Source organism: Kogia breviceps, chromosome 19 (genome assembly GCF_026419965.1).
Source record: "Kogia breviceps isolate mKogBre1 chromosome 19, mKogBre1 haplotype 1, whole genome shotgun sequence".
Lineage (NCBI taxonomy): Eukaryota > Metazoa > Chordata > Mammalia > Artiodactyla > Physeteridae > Kogia > Kogia breviceps.
This window is the reverse complement of record NC_081328.1, coordinates 46,286,052-46,308,194: the sequence shown is the minus strand read 5'-3', so window position 1 is coordinate 46,308,194 and position 22,143 is coordinate 46,286,052. Positions and strand designations below refer to the sequence as shown.

Sequence of the window (22,143 nt, the reverse complement as noted above, 5' to 3'; positions counted from 1 at the left end):
GAAGTTTGGGCCGGTTGCTACAGGGGTTAGAAACACACATCCACACAGAAACTTGCACAGGAATCTTCAGAACAGCATTACTCATAACACCGAAAAGGTGGAAACAACCCAAATGTCCATTCTCTGACAAACAGATAAGTAAAATGTGGTATATTTTGTACAATGCAATACTATTTGGCCATAAAAAGGAATGAAGCAATGACACACTACAGCACAGACGACGAACCTTGAAAACATTACGCTGAGTGGAAGAAGCCAGTCACTAAAGACCACATATTATTATGTGATTCCATTTGTATGAAGTGTCCAGATCAGGCAAATCCAGAGACAGGAAGTAGATTAGTGGTTGCCAGGAGCCAGGATGGGGTGTGAGGAAGTGGAGAGTGACTACTGAAGGAGACTGGTTTCTTTTTGGAGTCATGAAAATGCTCCAAATGTAGTATAGTGATGGTTGCACAATTCTATGAATACACTAAAAATCATTGGGGCTTCCCTGGTGGCGCCGTGGTTGGGAGTCTGCCTGCCGATGCAGGGGACACGGGTTCGTGCCCCGGTCCGGGAAGATCCCACATGCCGCGGAGCGGCTGGGCCCGTGAGCCATGGCCGCTGAGCCTGTGCGTCCGGAGCCTGTGCTCTGCAACGGGAGAGGCCACAGCAGTGAGAGGCCCGCGTACCAACAACAACAAAAAAATCATTGAATTGTGCACTTTATTTTTTTAAAAATAAATTTACTTATTTATTTATATTTGGCTGTGTTGGGTCTTTGTTGCTGTGCATGGGCTTTCTCTAGTTGCAGTGAGCGGGGGCTACTCTTCGTTGTGGTGCACAGGCTTCTCACTGCGGTGGCTTCTCTTCTTATAGAGCACGGGCTCTAGGTACGTGGGCTTCAGTAGTTGTAGCTCACAGCCTCAGTTGCTCCGCAGCATGTGGGATCTTCCCAGACCAGGGCTTGAACCCATGCCCCCTGCATTGGCAGGAAGATTCTTAACCACTGCGCCACCAGGGAAGCCCAAATTGTGCACTTTGAATGGAGGGATTGTATGGTATGTGGTAACCAAGGTTTTCGCTCCTTGACCAAACTCTAGCCAGGCCCCTCTGAGCCTGCTTCTGCATCAGGCCTAGAAAGCCTTGGTTTCCGACAGCTCAAGCCGCATGCTCGGGATGACTCCGGCCCCCCTTAAAGTGCCCTCCTGAGAAGACTCCGGCTGCCTCCTGAGGATGGGCATCTCGGGTCTCTGTGGGAAAACAGAGGCTTACCTTGGACAAGCACTGTTAATGAACCAGATGGGGGTCTCAGGGTCCAGGCGCCTGCATGCTTTAACTGTCTGCTGCCTGACTAAGCTAGCCCTCCCAATTCCCACATTCTCACTTTAAAACACCAGTCACTGCCACACAAATCAAAACTGAGTTCAGTTCACCCTGGTCCCCACTGCGAGTAATAGTGCCGATTAGAACCTGCCCTTTGCATTTCACCATCCAGCTATGTTTATCTCTGACATCGGACTGTGTCTCAGCGATGCTGTCTGCTGCTCCCTCTGGCAGCACTTACACGAAATTGGAATGATACAGAGAGTAGCATGACCCTGTGCAAGGGCGACATGCAGATTTGTGAAACGGTCCGTATTTTTTCAATTTAAAAAGAAATTCAAGCAATACAGAATGGTGGAGAGAAGAGAGCAAAACAAAAATATCGGGCTTCCCTGGTGGTGCAGTGGTTGAGGGTCCGCCTGCCGATGCAGGGGACACGGGTTCGTGGCCCGGTCCGGGAGGATCCCACGTGCCGCGGAGCGGCTGGGCCCGTGAGCCATGGCCGCTGAGCCTGCGCGTCCGGAGCCTGTGCTCCGCAACGGAAGAGGCCACAGCAGTGAGAGGCCCGCGTACCGAAAGAAAAAACAAAAACAAAAACAAAAACAAAAATATCCTTCCACGTCTATCCGTGCCTCGTCAGCCGGCCGGTGTGGGTGTAGGTGACACAGAAAGAAAACTTCTCGTTAAGATGGGATCATACTGGGACTTCCCTGGTGGCGCAGTGGTTAAGAATCTGCCTGCCAATGCAGAGGACACAGGTTTGAGCCCTGGTCTGGGAAGATCCCACATGCCGCGGCGCAACTAAGCCCATGTGCCACAATTACTGAGCCAGCGCTCTAGAGCCTGCGAGCCACAACTACTGCAGCCCACGTGCCACAACTACAGCAGCCCACGTGCCACAACTACTGCAGCCCGCATACCTAGAACCTGTGCTCTGCAACAAAGAGAAGCCACCGCAATGAGAAGCCCGCGCACTGCAACAAAGAGTAGCTCTGCTCGCCACAACTGGAGAAAGCCCACACACAGCAACGAAGACCCAACACAGCCAATCAATGGCTCAATCAATCCATCCATCAATCAATTTATTAAAAAAAAAGATGGGATCACATCATATGTCCTCATTTATAATGTTTCATAAAAATGTTAAATCTCCATTTCATTATATGTTTTGCTTAGAAGGAAGCTGAGTATATTTAACTTGGAAAAAAGAATTGGGTTGATGCAAGGAACACATTAAATGAGGCATGCAGGTGCCGCGCCCACAGAGCCAGAGGTGGTCAGAGAGCCGCACTGATGTGATGGACCCTGGGGACTCTGGGGACATGAGGGGACGTGAGGACATCTTTGTGATGTACACACTCCTCACAACTGTCCATCCTGCTCGGACCCACCCCCTTTTAAAAAAAAATATTTATTTATTTGGTTGCGCCGGGTCTTAGTTACAGCTCGCAGGCTCCCTAGTTGCGGCACGCATGTGGTATCTGGTTCCCTGACCAGGGATAGAACCCAGGTCCCCGGCATTGGGAGCACTGAGTCTTATCCACTGCACCACCAGGAAAGTCTCTGCTCCAGCCCTTTGAACCAGCCCTTCGTAGAATTTTGGATCCTGGAATGAGGCTGCTGGCATTTGGGACAGCTAGGGACGAGGCGTGAATCTTGAAATCAGCCCAAAGGAGCACAGAGGGCTCAGATGGAGCAGATAAGGGCGGGGAGCCTGGGAAGGGAGCTGGCCTCCACCAGCCGACCCAGGGACATGGCTGGGCCATGCGGGTCTTCCCTGCCTTGCTCCCTTGTTACTGCCAATGGTCAGTCTATGTGTTTATAAATATTTGTTTCGAGTTGGTTCACCACAATACAAGTTTGCACACACAGCAGGGTTTTCTGGGGATAATTTACTTCCTTCCAGACAAACCCAGGCCCTGACCCCTCCCCAGAAAAACAACCACGGCCACCAGGTATTTTCCCCACATTGCTTAAATTTAACAGAAAAAAATAAAAACAGAAGTGAGGTGGAAGGATCTCCAGTCATTGGAAAGTATTTATTTTTTACAAGAGATACTAGTTCCCAAAAGATGATGGAAACACCGGGAAAGAGGAGTCACTTGGTTTTGTTCCCCTCCCCTCCTTCTGACACCACCCTCTCCCCCACCTCCTAATTGCTGACAAGCTGGAGGGACCAGAAGGCAGTGGAAGGAGCACCCAACACAGCACCCAGGGGCCCAGTACCACCTCTGGGAGGCTGCTCTGAGCTCGGCTCCCACAGCGGCCCTCCCCATCTCCAGGCGCTGGGCAGGGGCCTTCCCAGACCACCCAACTGCCTGGCAGTGGCAGGGGCTGGCGGGGGTGTGCAGCTCGACCTCATGGCCAAGTTGCCGTCCTGCTGGTGCTACAAGCTGGGGTCTGTCCCTGGAGCTCAGATCCATGCTCGGTGGCCAGGCGGACCCCTTCTCAGGGCTGATGGGAGTGGGGACCCTGCCCTCTCCTTGCCCACACCTGTGACCCTTAAGGACTCCCATCCCGTTGCGTCCCGTCCTCACAGCCACACTGTAATAGGGAAGAACCTTTGTATTCTATTACAAGTTAATCACTAAAGGGATGTTGCCTGTAAGTTTAAATTATACATAACAGCCCATCTCTGGGAACCCTGCCTCCCAGGTAATGAGCATTAAGCTAAAATACCTTTGTTTAGCTCACAAGAAACATCCTAACCAGGCCCATCTGTGGACGACTGCAGGAAGAAATTAACACATCCCCTCTGGAGGCGGACCTGAGCCAGGAAATGCTTGACTTTGACTCCCTCCCTTTTTTAGTATAAAAGAAGCCTGAATTCTAACTCAGGTAAGATAGTTCTTTGGAGCACGAGCCCACCATCTTCTCAGTTTGCGGGCTTTCCAAATAAAGCCGTTATTCCCTGCCCCAGCAATTTGTCTCTCCATTACTGGCCTGTCATGCGGCAAACAGTACGAGCTTAGACTCGGTTAACACGCCACAGCTTTACATCATCGAAATCTAAGCACTAAATGCTGTGTTTTGTGTATCTTTGTTGCACAGAGGTTTTGCCTCCGTCCCGTTTGTAAAAGCTGAGCTCTGCTCTTGATTGTGCTCGAGGACGCCCAGGTCCCCCCAACGGCCCTGGGGGCCTGGAGGGCCATCCAGTGTCCAGGACCGAGTGGGCCTGTCCCGGCCTCCTGGGAGGAGGCGGTTGGCGGTCCTGCCCCCACCCTGGCCTCTCCTGCATCTTCTCACCCGCCTGCCCGGGTTTCATTTGTGGGTGGTCTTTCCCAGAAAGGCTGGGCGGGGTCGGAGGTCTGGGGTCTGCCTGTCGCCTCTGGGCCTGAACCACAGCTTGGCTTCTGCAAGCTTCCAGATTCCACCTCCCCTGTAAACAATGACCTGATTCTCCACCCTCTCAGGGTGACAGGCTTGTTCTGAGTTGAGGCCTAAATGACTCTTTAGGCCTGAATGTCAGTTAACCAGGATCTGTTTGTCTCGGGGTCATCTTGGTAAAGTTCCTGGAGCCAGGGCTGCCCTTGGTCTGTACAGCTCCTCCCTGTCCCTGCTTGGCCTCTGCTGTGTCTTTCTTTTTTTAAAATATATTTTTAAATTTTATTTTATTTATTTTTGGCTGCATTGGGTCTTCGTTGCTGCGCGGGCTTTCTCTAGTTGCAGTGAGCGGGGGCTACTCTTCGTTGCTGTGCACAGGTTTCTCACTGCGGTGGCTTCTCTTGTTGCGGAGCACGGGCTCTAGGCGCACGGGCTTCAGTAGTTGTGGCACGTGGGCTCGGTAGTTGTGGCTCACAGGCTCTAGAGTGCAGGCTCAGTAGTTGTGGCACACGGGCTTAGTTACTCTGCGGCATGTGGGATCTTCCTGGACCAGGGCTCAAACCCATGTCCTCTGCATTGGCAGGCGGATTCTTAACCACTGAGCCATCAGGGAAGTCCCTCTACTGTGTCTTTGAGAACATTTTTCTGCCTGAGTTACAGGGTCACCTCTGACCATTTCTCTGCCCTCGACCTTCCTGAGTGTCTGTCGTGGCGTTTCTAGTCCGTGTCCTGCTGTTACATCCCACGCCCTCCAGCCCTTTGCTCCCTCAGCAGCCCCTCCCTCACCACGGCCGAGTCCCCTCCTCTCTGAGAGCAGACGATTAATCGGAGCAATTCCTCTAGTTCTTTCTGATGCCCTTGGCCCCTGATTGGGTTAAGTCTCCCTGATTTCTGCCCCCCTTTCCTTCCTCTGTTTCTGGCACCCCATTTGCAGGTCACTCTGCCCCTTATCTGGGTCTGCCTCGTTTCTGGCCCCCATGCTCTGAAGCAGTTCAGTCCCCAGGCTCCTCGGCGGCTGTCCTCCCTCCACCCTGGCCCAGGGCCTCCCAGGGGACCTGTCCCAAGAGGGTGGAGCCAAAGGGGGTGCTACCTGGCCGCCCAGTCCCAGGGCCGGGGACGACCAGGAGCAGAGGCCTCCCCGCCCTCCGTGCACTGGTCTCTCTGGCCAAGGTGCTCCAGCTGCTGGGTCCAGGCCTGCGGTGACAGAGCTGGGACGTGGCTCCCATGAAAGGGCTGAAGAGAGGCGGCTGCTGACCATAGGGCTGAGTGGCCTCCCTGTGGCTTGTGGCTCTCACAGCACGGCTACTAGGTTCCAGAGGGACCTTCCCAGAGCCAGTGTTCCAGAAGACCACTTGAGAGGTTTCAATAGTTTCCCTGAGGGGACTTCCCTGGTGGTGCAGTGGTTAAGACCCCATGCTCCCCAGGGAGAGCAGCTCGGTGCTCTGCGACAACCTAGAGGGGTGGGATGGGGGGGTGGGAGGGAGGCTCAATGGGGAGGGGATATGGGGACATGTGTATGCATATGGCTGATTCACTTTGTTGTACAACAGAAACTAACACAGCATTGTGAAGCAATTATATTCCAATAAAGATCTATAAAAAAAATTTAAAACAAGACTCCGTGCTCCCAATGCAGGGGAACTGGGTTTGATTCCTGGTCAGGGAACTAGATCCCACATGCATGCCACAACTAAAAGTTTACATGCCGCAACTAAGGAGCCCACTTGCCACAACTAAGACCCAGCGCAACCAAAAAAAAAAAAAAAGTTTCACTGATGTGTCATTCATCCTAACACACGATGAACTGCACACAATCACAGTGCACAGATTTAGAAGTTTGTGCAGATAATACACCCTGAAAGCATCAGGGTCTCACTGTGGTTCTAATTTACATTTTCCTAATGACTAAAGATGTGGAGCATCTTTCATGGGCTTACTTATTTGTCATCTATATATCTTCTTTGCTGAGGTATCTGTTCAAATGCTTTGACCATATTTTTACAATTAAATTGTTTCCTTTTTATTGAATTTTGAAAAACATAACTCCATCAAGCTATTTCAATTTTCCTTGTGGGAAGATTTTAGTTTAGTTTAGTTTGGTTCCTTTTTTTTTTGGCCACACAGCATGCGGAATCTTAGCTCCCAAACCAGGGATCCAACCCTCGCCCTCTGCAGTGAAAGCACAGAATCCTAACCACTGGACCACCAGGGAATTCCCAAGGGAAGATTTTTAAACTAATAGTTCCATTTCTTTAAATAGATACAGGGCTATTCAGGTTACCGTCTTCATTGGTGAGCTTTGGTAGTTTGTGTTTTTCAAGGAATTTGTCAAAGGTATTGGCATAGAGCTGTTTGTAATATTACCTTATTCTTTTAATCACTATTGATTACTAATTATTCATGTTTTCTAAGTTATGCATTTGAGGCTATAAAGTTTTTCCTCTGAGACTGACTTGGGCTCTATTCCACAAGTTTTTGACCAATAGTGTTCTCTCATTATTTGTCATTTAAAATTTTTAATTTGCTCTTTTACTCAAGAGTTAGTTATCTGGGGCTTCCCTGGTGGCACAGTGGTTGAGAGTCCGCCTGCCGATGCAGGAGACACGGGTTCGTGCCCCGGTCCAGGAAGATCCCACATGCCGCGGAGCAGCTGGGCCCGTGAGCCATGGCCTCTGAGCCTGAGCATCCGGAGCCTGTGGTCCACAACAGTGAGAGGCCTGCGTACCGCAAAAAAGTTAGTTATCTGAAGACTCTTATTTTTTAAAATAAGACAAATCCATAATTATAGCTGGAGACTTCACCACCTCTCTCCCAGTAGTTGATAGAAAACTAGACAGAAAATCACCCGGGATGTAAAAGACCTCAGCATCACCAACCAACAGGATCTAATAGGCATTGATCGGACATTCCACCCACAACAGCAGGACACAACTTCTTTTCACAGCACAGCGTACTAGCCACCATACAATCACGATCATGGCAAGCCAGCAGGAGTCACTTGGACACACATCCTGTTGAAACGCCTCAACAGATAGAAATGAGTTGAAATCATACAAATTATGTCTCTGACCACAGTGGACTCAAACTAGAAATCTTCAACAGGAAGATAACAAGAAAATCCAAACACTTGGAAACTAAACAACACATTTCAAAATCATTAGTGGGTCAAAAGAGGACATCTTAAGGGAAACTACAAAATAAGTTGAACTGAATAAAAATGAAAATACAACATATAAAAATGTGTGGGCAGCAACAGAGTTTAGAGGGAAATTCATAGCATTAAATGTTTATATTAGAAAAGACTATATAAGAATGTATTTTTCAAATGAAAAAAATGTAAGCTTCTACCTTATGAACTAGAAAAAGAGCAAAAATAAACCGAAAGCAAGCAGAAGGAAATTCTAAAGCCAGCAGAAATCAATTAAAATGTAAATGGACAAATAATAGAGAAAATCAATGAAACAAAAAGCATTTCTTTGAAAAGATCAATCAAATTGACAAATTCTAGAAAAACTGATAAATGGGAACATCACTACAGATCTTGCAGACACAAAAAGGAAAGTAAGGGAATATTACAAACAACTATAAAACATAATTTGACAATTTAGATGAAATGGAACAAATCCTAGAAAAGCATAAACTACCACAACTTACCCAATTTGAGATGGATCATGGGAATAGCCGCATAACTATTATGGACATTTAACTCATAATTTTAAAAATCCCAAAGAAAGAACTCTCCAGCCCAGATGGTTTCATGGAGAAGTCTACCAACATTTAAAGAAAAATTTTACACAATCTCGTCCGGAAAACAGAAGAGGAGGAGATACTTCTCAATTCATTTTATGAAGCTCGTATTACCCAGATACCATAACCAAACAAAGATAATACAAAATAAGAAAACAAGAGACAAACAATTCTCATGATACAGATGCAAAAAACCTACAGCTAACGTTATACGTAACGATGAAAGACTGAATGCTTTCCCTGGAAATCAGAACGAGGCAATGCTGTCCACTCTCACCACCTTTATACAGTGTAGTAAAGGAGGTTCTAGCCAGTGCACGAAAGGTGAGAAAATAAAATAAAAGGCATCCATACATGAGAAGGAAGAACTAAAACTGCCCCTATTGCGGATGATATGACTATCTATGTAGAAAATCCCAAGGATGCTACAAAAGAAAAAAATAAAACAAAACAAAAAACCTCCTAGAACTAAATTTTTCTTTTTAGTGTAAAAAGAAAGTTGTTTTTTGGTTTTTTTAAAGAATGCCATATTCTTAGAAACTAAAATGTGCACTCCTAAATAACAGCTGCTGAAGAGACAAGCACAACAGAAATTATGAACAATTTAGAATTGCCCAACAACGAAAATATCACACATCGAAAGTTGCGACACTGAAGGGAAGCTTACAGCCTTAAATGCATTTATCACAAAACTGTGTTAAAAAAAAAAAAGTAAGCATTCAACTTAAGCAGTTACAAAAAGAACAGAGTAAATCCCAGAGAGAGCAGAAGAAGTACCAAAGATAAGAACAGAAAGGAATGTAATAGAAGTTGACTAACAAAAACTCAAAACTGGTAGCTTTTTTTTTTTTTTTTGCAGTACCAGTCCTCTCACCACTGTGGCCTCTACCGCCGCGGAACACAGGCTCCGGACGCGCAGGCCCAGTGGCCACGGCCCACGGGCCCAGCCGCTCCACGGCATGTGGGATCTTCCCGGACCGGGGCACGAACCTGCGCACCCTGCATCGTCAGGCGGACTCTCAACCACTGCGCCACCAGGGAAGCCCAAAAGTGGTACTTTAAAAAGATGTGTCAGGGCTTCCCTGGTGGCGCAGTGGTTAAGAATGTGCCTGCCAGTGCAGGGGACACGGGTTTGAGCCCTGGTCCGGGAAGATCCCACATGCCGCGGAGCAACTAAGCCCGTGCGCCACAACTACTGAGCCTGTGCTCTAGAGCCCGCGAGCCACAACCACTGAAGCCCGCGTGCCTAGAGCCCATGCTCCGCAAAAAGAGAAGCCACCGCAATGAGAAGCCTGCGCACTGCAACTAACAGTAGCCCCCGCTCGCTGCAACTACAGAAGGCCCGCACTCAGCAACAAAGACCCAACGTAGCCAAAAATAAAATAAAATAAAAATTAAAAGATGTGTCAAATCATCACACCACTAACACGTCCAACAAGGACAGTGAGAAAAGACACAAATCTGCAACGAGAGAAAACATACGAAAGAAATATTAGAGATTGAAATTATTAGTGAATCCTACAAACAACTTGATACCAGTACATTTGAAAGGGAAGAAGAAATGCGTAAGGCTCTAGAAAAACACAGAGGCTGAATGTACACTGGGACGATGGCTACTAGATATGCCAACAGAACTTGGCCAGCCCCAAACGGCCAGGACTTGGCCAACACCTGCCAGCTTCCCTAATTTCTGCCTCCGCTTCCAGCTCAGGACCAATCAGAGAAAGCCAAGTAGGCTCCCCTAAGCAAACACACAGTTTGCAGCACCTCCAGTTGGCCGCCCACAGCTTCCCCAAGCCCATTCGGGGCACACCTGAGCCCCCCTTTCACTATGAAGCTGTCCCCTCTCCTCTGCCTGCCTTTGAGCCTCTGCCAACATGCAAGTGATGGGGCCGTCTCCTTGCTAGAGCAAGCCGAGTACATAGCCCCTCTTGTTCTCATTTGTGTGGTCTTCGGTTCTGGCCACAATACGTATTACGAAAATTCACACAGGCACACCAGATCTAGCTGGTTTCACAGGTGAATTTTTACTAAGCGTTCATGGAACATAGCAATCGCTATCTTCAAAACTTCACAGAAGGCTAGCATGATCTCAACTCCAAAATGAAAATGAAAAGACCAATCTAATTTCTGACCGTAAATGCAGCAAGCCTAAAGAAACTGTTAATTAAACTGAAGTCAGCTGTATATCAAAAATGTTAGACCTCTGATCATGCTGGGCTTAGAGCAGGATTTCAATGTCAGGAAACTGATGAATGTACTTCCGGATACAAGTTAAAGGAGAAAAAAAATCCATTATCACCTCAATAGCTGTAGAAGGAGGACCTGAGACAATCTAATACTCATTTGTGATTTTTTAAAAATCGCCTCACAACCTAGGAGTAGAAGAACAACTTCCTGATCTGATAAAGGGCATTGTCTTCAAAAGATACAGTAAAATGAAGACCCATCAATTATAGGAGGAGAGACAGACATTTGATTATATAACAAATTTTGGAATTATGCATGGCAAAGAGTCTATAAAGAAATACACACACATGGGACTTCCCTGGCAGTCCAGTGGTTGAGACGTCGCACTTCCACTGTGCAGACGTGGGTTCAATCCCTGGTAGGGGAACTGGGTTCCCGCAGGCCACGTAGTGTGGCCAGAAAAAAAAACCACACCAAGAAATACACACACAAACATGCACACAACAGACCAGAGAAAACATCTGCAAAGTATACAATAAAAAGTTCCTAATATGCTAATTGCTGTTACAAATTACTGTACTAAGAAAAAACCACCTGATAGGAAAATGGGCTAACACTGCAAACCTTTTCTGGGCTGTAGACCCTGCATTAATCAGGAATCTTTTGATTACGTGGTACAGAAACCCAGTTCAAACCGACTCGTGCGTGAGGGAATGTATTGGCTCACCTGGGCTTCCGGCATGGCTCAATCCAGGTGCTTCATCCATTTCTCTTTTCCTGTCTCAGTCCTGCTTTCCTCCACATGGCTTCATTCCCAGGCAGCCTCTCCTCAAGTCCTGTCCATATTCTGCCAGCTTGGATTCCCCATGGAGAAGGGAACAGCAAAGCCCTGGATGACCTCTCACTGCCCCCACCTCAGCCATTTGCCTGCCTGAATCAACTTCAGCTGCCAAGGACAGGCTGGCCGGCCAAGCCTGGGTTCCCAGCTTCCCCCAGACTGACTGGGGAGAGAATCCCCAAAGGGAAACCAAGATTCTCTTACCAGAAAAGTGGGGAGAGACTGGAGACTGTTGTGTAGGCAAAAGAGAGTGGGCCCATCGCAACCCCGTTTCGAAATTAAAACAGCTCTGGATCCCCTTCTGCTCAGAGAATTTCTTCTTCCACCAAATGGCTTGGAACATCTATTACGTGCTTTAAAACGCAGAGTACTTGCCCTCCTGGGGCGTCCAGACCTGGATTCTAATTAACTAATTGCACAAACACTGTGCAAAACAAGAAAGGAGTTCCGGGAGCTTGCCTGGATCTGAGACCTGAACAAAGGCGGGAGGGAGGCAGGAGAGCTCCAGGCAGAGAACCGGCCACTCGCCAAACCCCTGCGGTGGGCGGGAGCTCGGGGCCTGAGTCCCAGGATGGAAGCCTGTGGGCGGAAGGCGGAGGGCGGAGGGCGGAGGGCGGAGGGCGGAGGGCGGAGGGCGGAGGGCGGAGGGCGGAGGGCCGGCTCACAGGGCCTGGGCTCTGCGGTTAGGAGCAGTTAGAGGGCCTTGATCAAGGCAATGACTGGGTCAGGTGTGGATATTAAAGGATTCCCTGGGCTGGCAGTTCATCAAACAATTAAACACAGAGTTACCATATGACCTAGCAATTCTTCCCCTAGGTTTATTCCCAAGAGAAATAAAAATATGTGTCTACATGAAAAGCTGTACACGGGTGTTCACAGCAGCCTTACTCAGTCCCCAAAAGGTGGAAACAACCCAAACGTCCATCTGTGTATGAAGGGATAAACAAATTGTGATCCACCATTCAATGGGCTCCTACTCAGCCTTTAAAAGGATTGAGGGCCTCACACCTGCTACAACACGGATGCACCTTGAAGACATTAAGCTCAGTGAAAAGAGCCAGACACAGAAGGACAAATAATGCATGATCCCACTACCTGAGGTTCCCTAGAACAGGCAAACTCATAGAGACAGAAAGTGTATTAGCGCTTGCTTAGTGCTGGAGGGCTGGGGGCTAGAAGGCAGGAGGTTTTCTTTCTTTTTTTTTTTAAGTCTTCGGCTGCACCTCGCAGCATGTGGGATCTTAGTTGCCCGACCAGGGATCAAACCCATGCCCCTTGCACTGGAAGTGCAGAGTCTTAACCACTGGACCACCACGGAAGTCCCAGGAGGTTTCCTTTTGAAGTGATGAAATGTTCCAAAAATTAACTGTGGTGCATGGCTGTAAATATACTAAAAACCACTGAACTGTACATTTTTGGGGGGATTTTATTTTATTTTTTTAATTAATTAATTTGGTTGCATTGGGTCTTCGTTGCTGCACGTGGGCTTTCTCTAGTTGCAGCGAGCAGGGGCTACTCTTTGTTGCAGTGTGCGGGCTTCTCACTGCAGTGGCTTCTCTTGTTGTGGAGCACAGGCTCTAGGCGTGTGGGCTTCATTAGTTGTGGCACGTGGGCTCAGTAGTTGTGGCTCGCGGGCTTAGTTGCTCCGCAGCATGTGGGATCTTCTCGGACCAGGGATCGAACCCGTGTCCCCTGCATTGGCAGGCAGATTCTTAACCACTGCGCCACCAGGGAAGTCCCTGAACTGTACACTTTAAACGAGTGAATTATACAGTATGTCTCAACAAAGCTGTTAAAACAAAACAAAACAAAAAGGACACTCCTTACAGCTGAGTGAAGAATGCAGGAGCTGGGTGGAGTGGGGGACCCCTGGGGACAGATGCAGTCCACTGGTGACTTGGGCCACATACCCGCTGCCCCCGGGGAGGCCAACCCCCCCCCCCCCACAGAAGTAAGGTCTTCTAGCCCAGAATGTGGCCCTGGGCAGCGTGGCAGGGAGAATCCGTGAGGCTGGGACAGAAAGAGCCCACCTTCCCCATCTCACCTGCCAGCTGCCCAGTTGTTTTAAAAGTTTTTTTTAAAAATTACTTATTTTATTTATTTTTGGCTGTGTTGGGTCTTTGTTGGTGTGCTCGGGCTTTCTCTAGTTGCGGTGAGCAGGGGCTACTCTTCGTTGCAGTGTGCGGGCTTCTCACTGCGGTGGCTTCTCTTGTTGCAGAGCACAGGCTCTAGGCGCACGGGCTTCAGTAGTTGTGGCTCGTGGGCTCTAGAGCGTAGGCTCAGTAGTTGTGGCACACGGGCTTAGTTGCTCCATGGCATGTGGGATCTTCCCAGCCCAGGGCTCAAACCTGTGTCCTCTGCATTGGCAGGCAGATTCTTAACCACTGTGCCACCAGGGAAGCGCTGCCCAGTTGTTTTAAATTATATGCACCGTGTCTGTGTCTCCACTATAAAGCCGGCCCCAAAGGGAGGAGGGCTGAGTGTTTTCTCTGGCAGCCATGAAGCCCACCTGGGCCTGGCTCAGCTGAACTCCCTGTGCTTTGCTAAAAGAATGAATGAGTGAACAAACGAGTGAGCGAGTGAGAGATGAAAGGGGTGGGAGAAGCAGCTGGGCCTGGGTGGGTCCACCAAGTAGGCCAGTTGCCAAAGGGAAAGCTGGACATTCCCCAAGTGGCTGCTGCTTGGCAGCCGGGTGACACTGACAGCCAGGAGGGCTGGGAGCCAGAGGTGCAGGCAGGCTGGGCTGGGCGAGGTGGTGACAGAAAAGGGTGTGACCCCGTGACAGGGATGCTGCCTGGCAGCCACCAGGCCAGGGCTTCCCTATGTCAGGCTGCGTTCCAGGGTGAAAGGGGGCAACCAAAGGAAAAGTTGGCTGGAATGTTTTCCAGGAACAAGAATGGTCTGCAAAGTACAAAACTCCAAAATGCCAGGGTCCAGATCCCATCTAAGCCACCTGCACAGGGTGGAACCCAGGGGCTTCAGAGAGAGGGCGGCCGGGCCCAGGTGGTAGGAGAACTCAGGCTTCGGGGCAACGTTTCCTCCATACATACCCGTGGCTTCCCGGAGCTCAGCCAGCCTTGGGGAGAGGGGTGTGACCCAGGTCCAGGGCCAGACGGTGTGCCATTTGGTGAGCTCTGAGAGCTCTCTGGGGAAGATGGAAGGGGGCGAGGCCAGACCCTGTGGCCAGTGTGTCCCACCAGGAGTGTCTGTCTGTTCTCATTCCTGCTGGGGACGGTGGGGATTCTGCAGCAGGGGCAGGACCCCAGCTGGTTGTGGGGCAGAGTGTAGAAAGCAGGCTCTGGCTGCCTTTGGTGAATAATTTTGGGGGTGTGATGGTGGGGTTCAGGTGGGACATCGGAAAGCTGGAAGGAGAGGGTGCTGCAGAGGGAAGCCGTTACTGCAGGCCCTGGGGGCACTGGACACAGGGTGCAGTGGAAGGGTGCTGAGACGGGCCTGATCAAGTTTCCAGTGTGGCCCCCCCCAGGTCTTTGCACCCTGCCCTTCAGCCTCCAACCCCCCCCCTCCTGCCCTGCGGGCGACCAGGTCCTTCCTCACACAAGCCAACTGGGCCCAGCTTTATTTTCCAGACCCTATGAGAGTGACCAGGAAGCCCAGGACCCCTGTGGGGCTCCCTCTCTCCCAGCACCCAACAGTGAGAGCCCCCAGTGAGGGGAACTGGAGGACTGCCACCCAGGGCCACTGCAGGGGTCACACCTGGCAGCAGTGATTAGTTCTCTAGGGACACCCTGCACCCTGGGGGTGGGGGGCACTTCCCACAACAGGTCCTGGTATCCAGGCTCAGCCCCAGAACCCGTCACCCCTGGAGGCCTGGTCACTGTGGACTTTGCAGGCCATCCCCTCCAGGGGGTCCACCAGGCCCCGGCCAGGGTCAGGGTCAGGGTCAGGTTGGACCCTAAAGCATTTTGTCTTCCCATCCATTTATCCTTCCAGCCAGTTAGTTGAGTTTCCAGCGACTCACAACCAGAAACATCTTCCCTGTTTCCAAGTATTAGAGTCGGCGGCAGCAGGAGCAGAGACAGGGCCCTGGGGCAGCGGTGAGCCTGCTTCAGGGGAACGCGCCACCTCCCCTCTGATGAGGACACACAGGGGAGCGTGCTCCCCAGCTGGTGTCTGCAAGACGCAGCGGAGGCTGAGGAAGGAGCAAGCCCGCTCGGCTGCTGTGCTCAGGCTCCGGCTTGGTGGAGCTCACGTTCATCCGCGATTCCGCTGGTGCCGGCAGCGGTCGTGCCCAGGAATTAAACAGTGGGTATGATGGACACCACCCCCTGCATCTTAAGACTTAAAAAATTTTTTACTGCAGTAAAATACAATAAAATATAACAAATAATATAAATATATAGTAAATGTGATAAATCATATATAATAAAATTTACCACTTCAGGTGTACAGTTCGGTGGTATTTTGCATATTCGTATGGTTGTACAGCCATCACCACCATCTCCAGATGACGCTTTTCATTTTCCTCAAGTGAAACTCTGTCCCCATTAAACACTAACTCCCCATCAACCCCCTCCCCAGCCCCTGGAAACCTCCATGCTACTTTCTGTCTTTATGAACCCAACTACTCTGGGTCCCTCATACTGGTGGATCCTACAGGATTGTTCTTTAGTGACCGGCTGATTTCACTGAACATCATGGACTCAAGGTTCATCCATGTTGCAGCAGGTATCAGAATTGCCTTCCTTTTCAAGACTGAGTAATATTTCATTACCTGGATGGACCACATTTTGTTTATCCATTCATCCATCCATGGATACTTGGGTTGTTTACACCTTTTGGCTGCTGTGAATAGTGATGCTATGAACATGAACGTACAAATATCTGTCCGAGCCCCTGTATTCAGTTCTTTGGGGAATATACCCAGGAGTGGACTAGCTGGATCACACGGTGATTCCATGTCTAACTTTTTGTTTGTTTTTGTTTTGTTTTGTTTTTTGCGGTACGCGGGCCTCTCACTGTTGTGGCCTCTCCCGTTGTGGAGCACAGGCTCCGGACGCGCAGGCTCAGCGGCCATGGCTCACGGGCCCAGCCTCTCCGCGGCATGTGGGATCTTCCCGGACCGGGGCACGAACCCTTGTCCCCTGCACCGGCAGGCGGACTCTCAACCACTGCGCCACCAGGGAAGCCCCTCCATGTCTAACTTTTTGAGGCACCTGTGTCTTAAGTCTTTAAGACTCTGGAATCCCCCACCTAACAGAGAGGCCTCAGAGTACCTTGGTGTCTTGGTTTCAGGGTCAGCACAGACCCTCATCTGCAGCGCTGGAGAGATCTGAGTGGTCTCCTCTCTCCTGAGTCCAGGCTTGGTCTGGAGTGTCAGGGAGGGGTCACCCACCCTTGACCTCTTTAGGGGATAAAAGTGAAGCAATGCCTTCACCGGCTGCCCACCCCCACTCCCTGAGGGGGCTCCTCTAAGCTGCCCCAGGACCCTCCCCCGGCATCCATGCCCTCATGAAGTCCTCTCCCCTGAGTGCATACTGGACTCAGTGACTTGCCTCTGACAAATAGAAGGTGACAAAGTGACGGGACGTCCCTTGTGAGATTGGAGATTAAAGGCTGTGGCTGCCATTTTGCTCAGGCCCTAAGGAAGGAGCCGCTGTGTCCAGCCAGCAGCCAGCAAGGACCTAAGGATGTGACAGCCATGGGGGCCTGGAAGCTCCCTCCCAGTGCTTTTTCCATCAGCTGCAGGTTCTCTTGCAAATACACCCCTCAGCCCTCCTCGTTTCCCCAGCCTCTGTCATCCCTAAACTCCCAGGAGCCATTCCAGCAGCATGTGAGGACAGATTTCAGGCATCCTTGCCAGGATTTGGAAAACGCCCCATATCAATAACTCCCCCTTCCCCAGCCCAGTTCCACTCCCCACTCCAGATCCGCAATATCCACTTTCCCTTCTCCGGGGTCCTGCGGATGCAAGCCTGCTTCGCCACAGCTCCCTGGAGAATAAGCCATCTCTGCCCATAGTCAGGTCACATGAGAGTCACCCATCGTGACTTGTCAGGGGCCTGGAGGGGAGGCGGGCAGATCTGGGAAAGGACATCTGCCTCAGGGGAGGTCTGCACAGCCCGGGCAGAGGGAGGCTGGTCTCCTCCAACCAGCTTTGTGGCCACTTCTGCTGCCAGCAGTTTCGGGCGGATCCGAGTTCTGGGGCTGGGGGCTTCCACCCTGACACCCCGTCTGGGTCATGGGGTCCACCCTCTACTATGAATCTTGACATTAGCCCAGGAGATGGAGAAGCACAGCCATCCTTTCCTTTTCCCCACCACATCAGGATCAAATCTTTGGCCCAACTAGCAGCAAACCTGCCCTCCAGCCTTAGGGGCTGTGACTCTAGGTGCTGCATGGTGGCTGTATGAATGTCTTGGGGCTGCCACAGCGGGTACACAGCCTGGGTGGCTTAAACTACAGAGTTTTATCAACTCACAGTCCGGACGCTGGATGCCTGAGATCAAAGCGTCAGCAGGCTGGTTCCTCCTAAGGACCCTCCTGGGTGTGTAGACACTGCCTCCTCCCTGTGTCCTCACATGGTCGTCCCTCTGTGTGTGTCTGTGTCCTCATCTCCTCTTCTTATAAGGACACCAGTCAGATTGGCTTAGTGCACACTCTAAGGGCCTCATTTTACCTTAATTATCTCTGTAAAAGCCCGATCTCTAAATACGGTCTCATCCCAAGGTGTTAGAGTTTAGGACTTCAACATACACATCTTAGGGGGGGTGCAATTCAGCTGGTAACGGGGGCCTCTGGATCTCACTACAGCCCTGAATTGCTACTGGATGACCTGAACTTTCTTCGAGGCTTCAGGCTGGTCAATGTCTGATCCTTAACATTTCTGTTGCCCCCGTATCTCTCCAATGCTGGAGACAAAGCCTACCTAGGCCAGTCCACTCCAGGCAAACAGCTGTCACAACGCTATCACCAGCAGCCCTTGAAGGATGGGAATTGTGGATAAACCCCAGCTTCCTTGCCCCAGGGTTCCACCAATTCCCACTTCTCAGGGGTTGCGTCCGCCACTCAGATAAGCCATCAGATTTTTCTGCAGGAAGTCCACGGCACAGATGGAGAGGCGCAAGTGAGCTCTGGGGCCGGCTGGAGGAGTGGGTGACACACAAGAACAGGGAAAAAAAAAAAAAAAAAGAACAGGGCAAGCCAGTTGACGAAAGCCAGCCAGGCCAGCCTGTGGGCCATCTGTACATCACTGGGAGAAGACTCAGTCCTGGGGGACGGGGGAGCCATCGAAGGTTGTAAGGACAGGATATGGTGGGAGGAAGTGAGAACAACCCATACGTGCTCGTGCTTCTGGGCAAGTCCGACTCAAGCAAAATTCCAGGCTTAACTCCCTACATCCTGGCCCCCAGCCTTGAGGGACCCCTCCCCGTCCTTCCCAGCCTCCTTGTCACCCCCCCCACCCCCTGGTCCCACCTGGCCTGGTTCATTCTGCAGGAGCCCCGGGGGCCGTGCCTCTACCGCTCCCACCACACCTGTGCTCCGCATCCTGCCCTGATAGCCCAGATGGGGGCCTGGGCTTGTCTGCCCCCATCATCCTGAGCTCCTGGGTCAGGGGCCGCCTGCCGTGCGGCCCCTCCGTGCCCAAGCACCCCCTTTCCACCTGTCCCCTGGCCTCTCCGGCAATGCTGCCCGGCCCCCAACCCCGCTGCTTTGTCGCTGACCCAAGCCTGGCCCCATCTAGGGTTGGTGGCCCTAGGGCCCCTTCCTGCTGCCGCCATCCCTCTAAGTGGCTTGATTTGATTGAGCCGTGCTGGATGCCACCTAATGTGACTTTGCTCAGCCTAACAACATTGATGGTGGCTCGGGGCGAGAGGCGGCTGGCGAGACAAGAGGCCAGGGCTCAGAGGGTGGGGGTCACTCGGGCAGAGAATGACGGCCGTGGGGGGAGGATGCTGCGCCCCTCAGTCCAGCCCTGCTTCGTGCGAGCCGGGACCAGGGCCCCTCCCCAGGACAGGCTCCAGGGGTTGAAGGCCCCGGACCGGCCACTTCACCTGCAGAGCCTCGGGCTCCCCATCTATAAAATGCAAGTGGGGACCCCAGCCCTCCACAGAGACTGGTCTCCAGGCCCAGTGTCCCATTTGGTCAAGACGTGGGCTCTGGGCTTCCACCACCCCCGCCCTCGGCTAAGGGTCCTCGGCAGGCTTGAGTTCTTCCGTTTACCTTCTCTGAAAGAGGCCAGATGCCCCCTCACCACCCACTGGTTGGGAGAATTCGGAGGGCGTGTAGGTGGGGCTGGCTCCGAGCCTGATCTGCGGAGGAGCCGGGTAAACACTGGCAGGTGAGCTGATGCTCCCAGGAGATGCGCAGTGAGTGGGGACAGGTCCTGGGTGTCCCAGAGGCTGTCTAGACTTGGGGATGGCTGTGGCTGGTCATGGGGGGCCCGGCCTCTCCCTGTCCCCGGCTCCCCAACACCTCTGAGCACGCCACCTGCCCTCTGGGGGTGGGGTCTGGGCACAACTCATGTGCACAGTGGCCACCAGAGCCTCAGTTTATCTTGAAGACACAGATGGAGGCTGGAGGGGAGTTCGGTGCAGGGGGAGGTCCCTGGCAGCAGGAGAGAGGCCATGGCATCCAAGAGGCAGAGGAGGCCCACGTGGAGGCCAAAGAGGGGCAGTCTTAGCCGGATAGGGGACTCATGGTTGTGGGAGCGGATGTGCTTGGAGGGGGGCTCAGTAGTGACCAGCCAGGACCGTGGCAGTGGAGCCCAGGAAGGCTGCTGAGGCCTGAGAGCAGCAGGGCTAGCGAAGGCCACCTGTGGGAGTTTCTTTTGTAATAAAAATCAAGATCATGGGAGGAGGAGCAAGCAGGTCAGGAAGGAAGGAAGGACAATGAACACTTGGGAGGAGGCTCAAAGAGGAGGGACCTCGGCTCTGAGCTGCCCAGTAGGAAGGGTCCACCCCATCCCAGACACATTTCTACCAGCTGTGACCCAGCATCCTTTTGCTTTACTTTAAGAAAATACTGGTGACTCTGCTGCCCAAAGCAATCTGCCGGTTCGGTGTGGTCCCTCTCAAACTACCACTGGCGTTTTTTACAGAACTAGAACAAAGAATTTCACAATTTGTATGGAAACATGGGGGACCCCGAATGGCCAAAGCAATCTTGAGAACGAGGGATGGAGCTGGAGGGGTCAGGCTCCTTGACTTCAGACTGTACTACAAAGCTACAGTGGTCAGGACAGTATGGTACTGGCACAAAAACAGAAATATAGATCAATGGAACAGGATAGAAAGCCCAGAGATCAACCCACACACATATGGTCATCTTGTCTTTGATGAGGGAGGCAGGAGTGTACAGTGGAGAGGGGACAGCCTCTTTGGTGGGTGGTGCTGGGAGAACTGGACAGGTACATGTAGAGGTGTGAAGTTGGAACACTCCCTAACACCATGCAGGGAAATAAACTCAAAATGGGTTAAAGACCTAAATGGAAGGCCGGACGCTGTCAGGCTCTTGGAGGAAAGCATAGGCGGAGCGCTCTGTGACATAGATCACAGCAGGATTCTTTTTGGCCCACCTCCTAGAGAGATGGAAGTGGAAACAGGGATAAACAAATGGGACCTAATGAAACTTAAGGGCTTTTGCGCAGCAAAGGTTACCATGGGCAGGACCAGGGACAACCCTCAGAATGGGAGAAGGTGGTTGCAGGTGAGGCAGCTGACAAGGGATTAATCTCCAGGATTTATAGGCAACGCGTGCAGCTCAATAACAAGGGGGTGGACAGCCCAATCCAAGGGTGGGCAGAGGACCTGAATGGACATTTCTCCGGGGAGGATATACAGATTGCCGACAAACACATGAAAGGATGCTCAACATCGTTAATCATTATAGGAATGCAAATCAAAACTACAGTGAGATATCATCTCGCACCAGTCAGAATGGCCATCATCAAAAAATTTAGAAACAATAAATGCTGGAGAGGGTATGGAGAGGGGGGAGCACTCTTGCACTGCTGGTGGGAATGTGGATTGGTGCAGCCACTGTGGAGAACAGTATCGAGGTTCCTTAAAAAACTACAAATAGAGCTGCCATGCGAGCCAGCGGTCCCACTGCTGGGCACATGCCCTGGGAAAATCGTGGTTTGGAAAGAGTCATGTACCAGAATGTTCACTGCGGCTCTATTTACGATGGCCGGGACACAGAGGCAACCTAAGTGTCCATAAACAGATGAATGGATGGAGAAGATGTGGCACATATATACAATGGAATATTGCTGAGCCGTAAAAAAAGATGGGACTGAGTTGTTTGTGGTGAGGTGGATGGACCTGGAGTCTGTCGTGCGGAGTGAGGTGGGTCAGGGGAAGAAGGGCAAGTGCCGTGTGCTGATGCGTATATATGGAATCTAAGAAAACAAAATGTCGTGGGGAGACTAGGGGTAGGACGGGAATAAAACACAGACCTACTAGAGCATGGACTTGGGGACATGGGGAGGGGGAAGGGTAAGCTGTGATGAAGTGAGAGAGTGGCATGGACATATATACACTACCAAACGTAGGGTGGATAGCTAGTGGGAAGCAGCCACATGGCACAGGGAGATCAGCTCGGTACTCTGTGACCACCTAGAGGGGTGGGATAGGGAGGGTGGGAGGGAGACGCAAGAGGGAAGAGATATGGGAACATATGTATATGTATAACTGATTCGCTTTGTTGTAGGGCAGAAACTGACACACCATTGTAAAGCAATTATACTCCAATAAAGATGTTAAAAAAAAAAAAAG

General features: G+C 51.2%; 1 non-coding gene across 1 annotated transcript; it reads left to right on the top strand.

Annotated features, from left to right (window-relative positions):
• The first annotated feature begins 1,524 nt into the window (after positions 1 to 1,524).
• LOC131747206 (U6 spliceosomal RNA) lies at positions 1,525 to 1,628 on the top strand. Its single transcript, XR_009332832.1, has one exon. It is a non-coding gene; the product is annotated as a U6 spliceosomal RNA (small nuclear RNA).
• Positions 1,629 to 22,143: the final 20,515 nt, after the last annotated feature.